The sequence below is a fragment of the Benincasa hispida genome, chromosome 3 (genome assembly GCF_009727055.1).
Source record: "Benincasa hispida cultivar B227 chromosome 3, ASM972705v1, whole genome shotgun sequence".
In the NCBI taxonomy this organism is placed as follows: Eukaryota; Viridiplantae; Streptophyta; class Magnoliopsida; order Cucurbitales; family Cucurbitaceae; genus Benincasa; species Benincasa hispida.
In genome coordinates, this window is record NC_052351.1 from 52046178 (window position 1) to 52055583 (window position 9406).

Here is a 9406-nt window from a genome sequence, read left to right on the forward strand (position 1 = left end):
TTATATTTAAAAACTAATACATAAAATTAAAATTAAAAATTGTATAATTAAAAAAATAGTAATTATCTTAAATCATACACACCTAATTAAAATTTTTAATTTGGGAAAACACATAATTTTGATATACATACATTAAAAAAACATAACAATTTTTAAACAAAACTGTAGTTATTCAATTTAACAAAAAAATATTTTATAAATTTATTTTAAAATTCCAATTTTATTACAGTTAAGGCAAAGGAGCTATACTTTCTCTCAAGCGGGAGTTTCTGCTTCTTCTAATAGTTCTGGTTGCTAAAACCACGATTCTGACTTTTCTCTTAATTCCCTTGAACTTTTAGTCAGGTTTTATCATTGTAGAGGTAGATTTCCCAAGAACAACATTCACCTCCTCCCTTTAGTTCTGCTACCGGGCTTCTTTCTCAATCCTAGGCGGGTGATTAGACTTTCGAAGAAAAACTCCTTCGTTTTGTGCCTTAAGATGTTCTTAAAATCCTTCCACAAGAGGGGTAGCTTGTCAATAATAACAGCAATTTAGAATTGCTCGTTCAGGGGCATACCTTCACTTATTATTTTGTAGGCTATCTTCTGCAGCTCATGGGACTGGGCCTCCACAGATTTGTCATCTACCATCTAGAACTTAAGGTAATGGTTAATGGCATACTTTTTTGACCTGGCCTCCTCGGTATCGTACTTCTTCTGTAGGATATCCTAAACTTCCATTGTTGTCTTCATTGAGCTGTAATAATCATATAGATCATCAGTCAAACCATTTAATATGAAATTTTCACACGAAAAATCTTTTTCTTCCCAATCAGTAGCTTCTTTGATTTGTTGTTCAGTGGGATCTTCTTTTGGGACAGTTGGTTTCTCCGTAGTGCAAACATCGACAACCTTATTAACGTGAGAAAAACTAGCATCTTCTGCTTCCACTGTTTGAAGTTCGCTCCTTATAATCGAAATAGACGGTTGAGGTCGAAGGTCATAATTTCGTTCTAATTTGAAAGGGTTGTCACAGCAGCGGTAGATGGATCATCTTAAAATTGTTGGAACTAGCTACCCTTCGACGGATAGGATTTGACGGTAGCAAACAATCACAAACAACAGCCGTCAAGCAAATATAGCCTGCAAAACAGAAACTTGTTACAGGCTGAGTTGCGAATATTGCTCTCTTTAAGACGTTTCGCAGCTCTACTAAAGTGTGCAAGCAGTTTTACAGAATTGCCATGTTATCTCCAGAATAAAACAGCCCAAAATAAATGATATGGTCTCGATCGGAGTAACACCATGACCGATAAAAAACTCAAAACCTTTAAACTGACTTGCTCGAAAAATGAGAACAGAAGAAAGAAAAGGGACAAGAGAGAATATGGAGAATTGACCAACATCCTTTACTCGCGACACGTGGAGTTGTTAAATGAAGAATTAAATAAATAATACTAACAATAATTTTTCTTTTTGCCATGCTCGATTAGACGAAGACGCATGTGTGTGGGATGTCCACCATATTCGTATTTGCCTATTTCCTCACCCTCTCTAAAACATGGGTACCCTTTGGAGCCTTAAGATGTCCTTAAAACCCTTCCATAAAGGGGGCAACTTGTCAATAATAACAACAATTTAGAATTTGCATTGAGAGATGACCTGTAGTTGTATGTGTGTAGCCTGATCGCATAACTTGAACGCAATCTTAGGAAGTGTTAGCTAAATCCCTTTTCAACCCGTTCCCTACATACTCATTGTATCTTTCGTTGTTATTAACTCTTTTCTCAATTCGGTCGCATAGGATTTATATTTTAAACAAACATACCAACAAACTCATTGTTTTATTTGTCACTGCAAAGGAATCAAGAATCACCGTCGCATACTGTCTCCATAGTCCATACTGCAAAGGAATCAAGAATCACGTTGTTATGTGACTCAAATCTATCAGGGATGCAATATTTTTGAAGTATCCTTGAAATCTTCAGTTTATGAAATCGAATCTACCTTTTTACATATCATTTCTATATCTTTTTTACTCCAGGCATTCCAAAAAGAGAGAGAGAGAGAGAGAAATTTTTTGTTAACTCTGTCGTTTATATTTTTTACCCTCTCAATGTTTTTTGTAACGATCATGATGAACGATTGTAGGGTAGCTACAGGATAACCGAAAGACGTGACTAGTTTGGTCAGCCACTGCAATCGAAGAAATTGGCTCGCTATAAAGAATTATGTGATCACAAATGATGTAGGCAATATAGCAAATTTGGGGGTTGTATCTATCCTTGACTTTGTTTATTCCAAATTTTGCACTCTCGCATCTCATTTTTAACTTTGATAATTTGATCATCGCATCCTCTTTAGTCTGCGAAATCATTAAATATGGATTACTTTAGTAAGTCACCGCATTGTTTTTCTATGCCAATTATGATTTCAATGATGAAACGCATGTCATTATTTCTCATCGCATGTACTAAAATCAATTTAATTTTAGGACAGTAAATTCATGAAATATTTCTAGAAGTTAGTGGTCCACTAGCTTCCTTTCAAACTGACTTTTATGAAACCTCCTAAAAGCATCACATGAATTCTTTCAATCTTTCAGCAATGAGGACGTTGCTACGTTTAAATTTGGAGGTGCGGTATTTATTTTCAAAAAAAGAACAATCATAACGTTGTGATCGGATCCTACTCGTAGTTGGATGTTCGCATGACACCCGTGGGGGCAAGCCAAAACGAAGGTAGGAATCGTGATCAACGCATAAAAAAAATGATCGCAACTCCACTGCCAAATGGACATGAGTTTAGTTTGAGGAAGAGCATCTTGCTCGTAGTTGGATGTCCGCATGATACCCGTGGGGGAAAGCCAAAGCGAAGGCTAGGAACTCGGATCGGCGCAAGGTCATAGAAAAAATATCCAAACCACGTAAGGATAAAAAAATCATTTGAAAATACCCTAATTGGAAAAAAAAAGTTTTTTTTTTAAATAAATTATTCGATGCCTAGAAGTATGTAAAGTCTTTTTGAAGGTTAAACTTGCAGTTCCTAAATTTTAAAAATATTTTAAGAAAAGACCAGGACAGGAATTAAGGAGATTTTGGTTCATAAGATTTGAATAAGACACCTCGAGAAATCTAGGAAAGAAAAAGGCAGCTGACTCTCTAGAGGAAATCTTTAGTTTATGCTTGAGGACAAGCATTGTTTTAAATATGGGGGTGTGATAACGGGCAGAAACGCATGTTATTACAACGCAAAGATGTAAAACAATGTAGGATTGCGATGGTAAAAATATGTAAAATCGTATTTTGTGCCCTGGAAGCATTAAAATAGCTAATTTATGTATTTTGTGTAGGAAAATGTGTTGGCGCAAGGCAGAATTGCGATCCAAGGAATTCAGAGTTCGAGCGCATTAGAAGATTGCGACCACAAAACTATGCGATCGTTTGCGTTCACGAAGATCTGCTCAAGAAGGTGGCCGCATAGAGACGGTGCATCAAGGTGAAAGCTTAATAAATCATGATGGGACAGAAAGCTGATTACGGTTGAATCCGAATTTAGTTGACAAGCCGTTAATGACACACTGTAGCAAGTACTCTCAATTTTTTGGTGATCGGCGCATCAGATAGAGATTTAATGACATCCCATCAGTGCAATCAGTTGAGAGAAAAGCCCTACATCTTGAAGCTCTATAAATACCGAAGGCCACCTTCATTGAAGGAGTTCTATTCAGTTTCGCTCTAGTTTAGCAGTTTTAGAATTTTAGAGTTCTCTCCCGTCATATACATAAATTGTCGTACTCTGTAATTTCTATATAGTTAGAAGGTGGAGGCGAAGGAAGAGAGACGACGTTGGAAGATCATTCCCGATGAGCTCGAGAGAGTGCCGGGAAGCATTGAGAACAGAGAGAGGACCGGCTCTTGCGAAAGCAAGAATATTCTTATGGGCAGAGTAGAGAAAGATACAGTGTAAAAGCCTTGAGAAGCAAGACATTGCTACTGGGTTCCCTATCCTTACTTTCCATTGTCATTCCATATTTCGATTTCATTTATAAAATGGAAATTGCATCTCTACATCTATTCACTCTCTTTACATTACGCATGAGTAACTAAACTTTTGAATGGGTTGAGAAGCACTTAGCTAGCATGACCTAAAATCTTCATTTTATGCGATCATCTTGACTTATGTATACGTCCATCACCCCTCTAGAGCTACTTAAGAGAGAGTCTAAAAAAAGAACCTAACTTGAAAAAGCTAGATTAGAATATAGGCTTGAGAAAATCAGATTAGAACTGCATAAGCAAGAGATAGAAACTTAGAGATAAGTTCTGTTTGCTAACATGCATCGCATGCATCCTAGAAATAGTTTATGGTAGTATGTGGTCGCCTTGTGTATGTGTGTATCATTCATCATAGCATAGACAAGAATAGAGGCTTAGACGTAAGTCCTATAGACATCATCGTATACATCACATGCATCCTAAAACTAGGAGCTATAGCATTTGCATTGAGAGATGACCTGCTATTGTATGTGTGTAGCCTGATCGCATAACTTGAACGCAATCTTAGGAAGTGTTAGCTAAATCCCTTTTCAACCCGTTCCCTGCATACTCATTGTAACTTTCGTTGTTATTAACTCTTTTCTCAATTCCATCGCATAGGATTTATATTTTAAACAAACATACCAACCGACTCATTGTTTTATTTGTCACTCTAAGGAATCAGAATTCACCATCGCATACTGTCTCCATACACTAGAAGAACATCAGACTTTAATGGCGATTTCAAATCGCCATTAAAGGGCTTTAATGTTGGTTTTAAACCGACATTAAAGGGCTTTAATAACATTGTCTTTAATGTCGGTTGCAACCGACATTAAAGCCCTTTAATGAAATTATCAACCGACATTAAAGCTCAAAATCTGTCCATTTGATCAATTATTATCCGTTTTTTTAAATTTCGTTGTGGAATCCATTTTTTTTGTCAAAAGTATAACATGACACGTCATCATCGAACGTTGTGCCTATGACATATTATTTATGTATGGATTGCAAATCTATTACATTTAATCCACAAATTCTGCTATAAAATTATAATTTAAAAGGTCGTACAATAATATTCAGCCCTTGAAAACACAAATTACAAGTAATACAAACATTATGATTGTACAAATATTATGAGTTTACTGTCCTTCTCAACTTGGTAAGTATGGATCCCTCCATAATTCTTCTTAAACAGACCCTTCCAGCTTCAGCAGTATCTGGTTATGGGCATCTTTGTCTGACCACTGTTGTTCAAAGGATCACAAACAAAAAAGGTTTAAGGCAAAGGATTGAAAGTGAAAATGTGATTTGAATTCATATTCAACTAACCGTGTTTATTAGGAATGTGTATAAATGGTACATTCAAGGCAAAATTCTTTACTAGAGTTCCCCAAGAAAAAGCATAAAGAGGTTGTGATACCAATTCTTTACTCCTTTGTTGCACCTACAAAACAAGAAACTCAATAGTTGAATAAATGAGATAATCTTCTTTTTAAAACTATGATTCATCAACTGAAACTTATTAAAACTGTGAGTCAAACATTCTTTTAGTGTATTTAATTAGCATAATGCACATGTTTTCAAGCCAATTAATCGTTTAGTTCTTGCATCTATATCACTTAGCTCCAGCAGCCCATCGTGTAGCTCAATCATTTAGTAAACGATCTCGCGCATAGGCTATCGTTTAGCTGCCCCGCCCATCGTTTAGCACTAACGCCTTATCGTCTAACGCATTTGCCTATCGCTTAAAGTCATTGCCTATCACTTAGCATTCCGCCTATCGTGTAGTGTGTTTGCTCATCGTCTAGTGCAGCACAGCTATCGTCTAGCGCTCATGCCCATCGCGTAGCGCCATCGTGTAGTCTATTGCTTAGCACCCGCGCGATCATCCAGCGCTCGCGCATCTGCTATACGATTGTCCAGCGCCCGCGCATATCTTTACGTTCGTCTAGCGTATCGCTTAGCTCTGTGCATCTGATATACGATTGTCTACCTCATCGTTTAGCTCCCTGCATTGCTACACGATCGTCCAGGGCCCGCCTACACGATCGCCTACCTCATCGTGTAGCGCTACCTATTTGCTACGTGATCGTCTACCCAGAGCCTTACGCTCAACATTTCGCTTTCACTGCTCTTGCTCACGCATACCCAAAGCAGGAGCCTCTTGCCAATACTTCAAGAAATGTATTATATACAATAAAACCATTAATCAAATCGAATTTCAAAGTCCATAGACACATAAAAAGTAGACCCAAATTTAGGAGTAGAGAGACATATTGAAGTGAAACTGCAGCTGGCTTTCATTGAGACATTTACACAAATAGTTGAGAGGCCATAAGAACAAAAAGTTTTGTGAGTTTAAGAGAGGAAAGAGAAGAAGAGCATACTAATCTAGACGAACGACGAACGACGAATGACGAACGACGAACGACGAACGACGAACTTCAGTTCTTCAGATTTGAACTTCAGATCAAATGACGAATGGCAGCACACGGATCAGTGCGTCTACTCATCGTCTAGCACAGACGGCTATCGTCTAGTGCTCATGCTCATCGCGTAGCGCCATCGTGTAATCTATCGCTTAGCGCCCGCGCATCTGCTATACGATTGTCCAGCACCCACCTACACGATCGTCCAGCGTCCGCGCATATGTTATACGATCGTCCAGTGCTCGCGTGTATCTACACGATTATCTAACGCATCACTTAGCTCTGCGCATCTGCTATATGATCGCCTACCTCATCGTTTAGCTCCCCGCATTGCTACACGATCGTCTAGCACCCGCCTACACGATCGCCTACCTCATTGTGTAGTGCTACCCATTTGCTACACGATCGTCTACCCAGCGCCTTGCGCTCAATATGTTTCTTTCACTGCTCTTGCTCACGCATACCCAACGTAGGAGCAACTCTTGGCAACGCCTCTTGCCAATACTTCAATAAATGTATCATATACAACAAAACCATTAATCAAATCCAATTTCACAGGCCATAGAGCCTGTCTCTTATACACATCTAGATGTGTATAAGAGACAGCTGCAAATCTACACCATGACAGACCTGCACGGGTTGCACGACGGCGCAGGTTACGCTACCCATTGGCAAGGGTTTGGAAGAGAGAAGTGAGAAAGAAGAGGGTCTGAAGATGGAAGTGTGAGAATAAGAGGAAAAGAAAATAGGGGGAGAGTAAAGAAGGAAAAATTAAGCAGGTTTTTAATATTGGTTTTAAACCGACATTAAATGTACCCTTACATTGTCGGTTAAAATCGACATTAAAGATTCGCTTTCTAAAAAAACAAAAAATAAAACCGACATTATACATCCGGTTTCACTTTTTTCAACCGACATTAAAGCCCAAAATTCTTGTAGTGATAGTCCCTGTGTTCGACCCTGGGCTTACCAAACAACCTAATAGAATTTATACTTGGATTTTGCTAGGAAAACTTGCATGTACAACACATACACCACAATCAAATATATACTATTATTTCATCATATTCACAACGCATCAGTAAACGATCTCGCTCTCAGAAATCTCGCGCATAGCCTATCGCTTAGCTATTGCGTCCATCATTTAGCTCCATCGTATAGCGTTGACGCCTTATCGTCTAACGCCCGCTCATCAATTAGTGTCATTGCCCAGCACCTGCGTCTATCACGCAACACCCATCGCTTAGCATTCTGCCTATTGTGTAGCGTCGTCTAGCATCTAAGTTCATCGTCTAGCACCCACTCAAAGGTTAATGCTATCATGTAGTGCTATCGTTTAGCGCTATCGCCCAGCTTCCATACTTATCGTCTAGCGCTTACACTGATTATGTAGTTCTTAACGCCTATTGTCCGATCGTCTAGCGCGTCACTTCACATCGTTTTACGCCACGTGCATCTTCATGATTATCTAGCACATCGCTGAGCTCCGCGCATTTGCTACATGGTCGCCTACCTCATTGTGTACCACCACTCATTTACTACATGGTCGCCTACCTCATCGTGTAGCACCGCTTACTGCTATACAATCGCCCACCTAGCGCCTTGCACTCAACATCTCGCTCTTTCTAATCTCGCTCACATGAACTCAACGCATGAGCAACTTGGGCAATGTCTTTGCCAATGCCTCGGTCAATCATGCGTTCGACCTCACAAGCCCACGCATTGTTGCCTTCAGCTTCATACTACATTTAGCCTCATCTCATGTGTTAAAACCAAACGCATGCTTCCTTTTGACTTTATACTTAGCCAAATTTTATTAATAAAGGCTTATCTCCAAACTACTCAAGGAAAATCTATTCAACACTTAGAAAACTTCCTTCCCTTCATAATAGGATTTAACTTTCACTTAGTTAATTCCTTTAATTACCTGCTTAAGTAGGAAAACTAAAATCCGAGTTTGACAAGAGAGAAGAGGAATACAGAGAAATTGGAGATTAGGGAATGAAGAGGCATACAAAAAGAAGAAATGGAGAAGGATTTTTTGAGCCAAAATATTGAAACAACCCCATATTTAAAGCCAGAAGATTAAATGTGAGTGAAAAATCGAGATCTAAACTAGAAATAAGCCACAAAACAAATCACCATGTTGCTGAAAAGAAGAACCATGGTTTTGACATACGAACAAGTGGGCTGGACAAAGTGCACAGCAAGTCGGCGGGGAAATTGCACAGGTTTGTGAACAAACCTATACGGCAGCAGTGCTCAACAGATGAAGATGCATAGGCGTCAACAATTGCGACTGATGGGAGAAATGGAAGTGTCGATGAGAGAGGTTAAGGGAAAGGTGGGTTCAGACCTAAAATTTTAGCACTCACACTAAAGGAAATTGAGCTTTCTGCCCATTTTTTTTGCTTTTTCGTTTTCCCTCTCTTTTTTTATAGGCATTTCAATAAACGCCATAAAGAAAAGTTATCAATAGGAGTATTTGTTGTAGTGCCTCTGTAACGACTCGAGTTCAGAAGGGGTATATGAATGAATCGATATCACATATGAATGAGAGGGATCCTAAGGACATGAAAGTATGGCTAAGAAAGGCTTAAAAGAATTGAAATTTAATACCTATACCAACAAGGTGCACCTTCCTTTTCGGTGGCTCAATTATAAGAACTCCAAAGTTAAGCGTGCTTAGCTTGGAGCAATCCTATATTGGGTGACCTCCTGAGAATTTTCCTAGGATGCATGTGAGTGAGGACAAAACATGTTAAAATGACCCGTGTTGGTTTATGGGGACAACTTTCATTTCTAAAGCCTTCAAGGCAAGGGAGGAAGAATGGAAGATGACATACCATGAGTTATAGACTAAATTACTTCATCTAAATTTAATTCAAAATGGTTTAAACAGAGTTCTAAAGCCTAAAACTCACTAGAATATGCTTGGATTTCATTAAGAGGTTT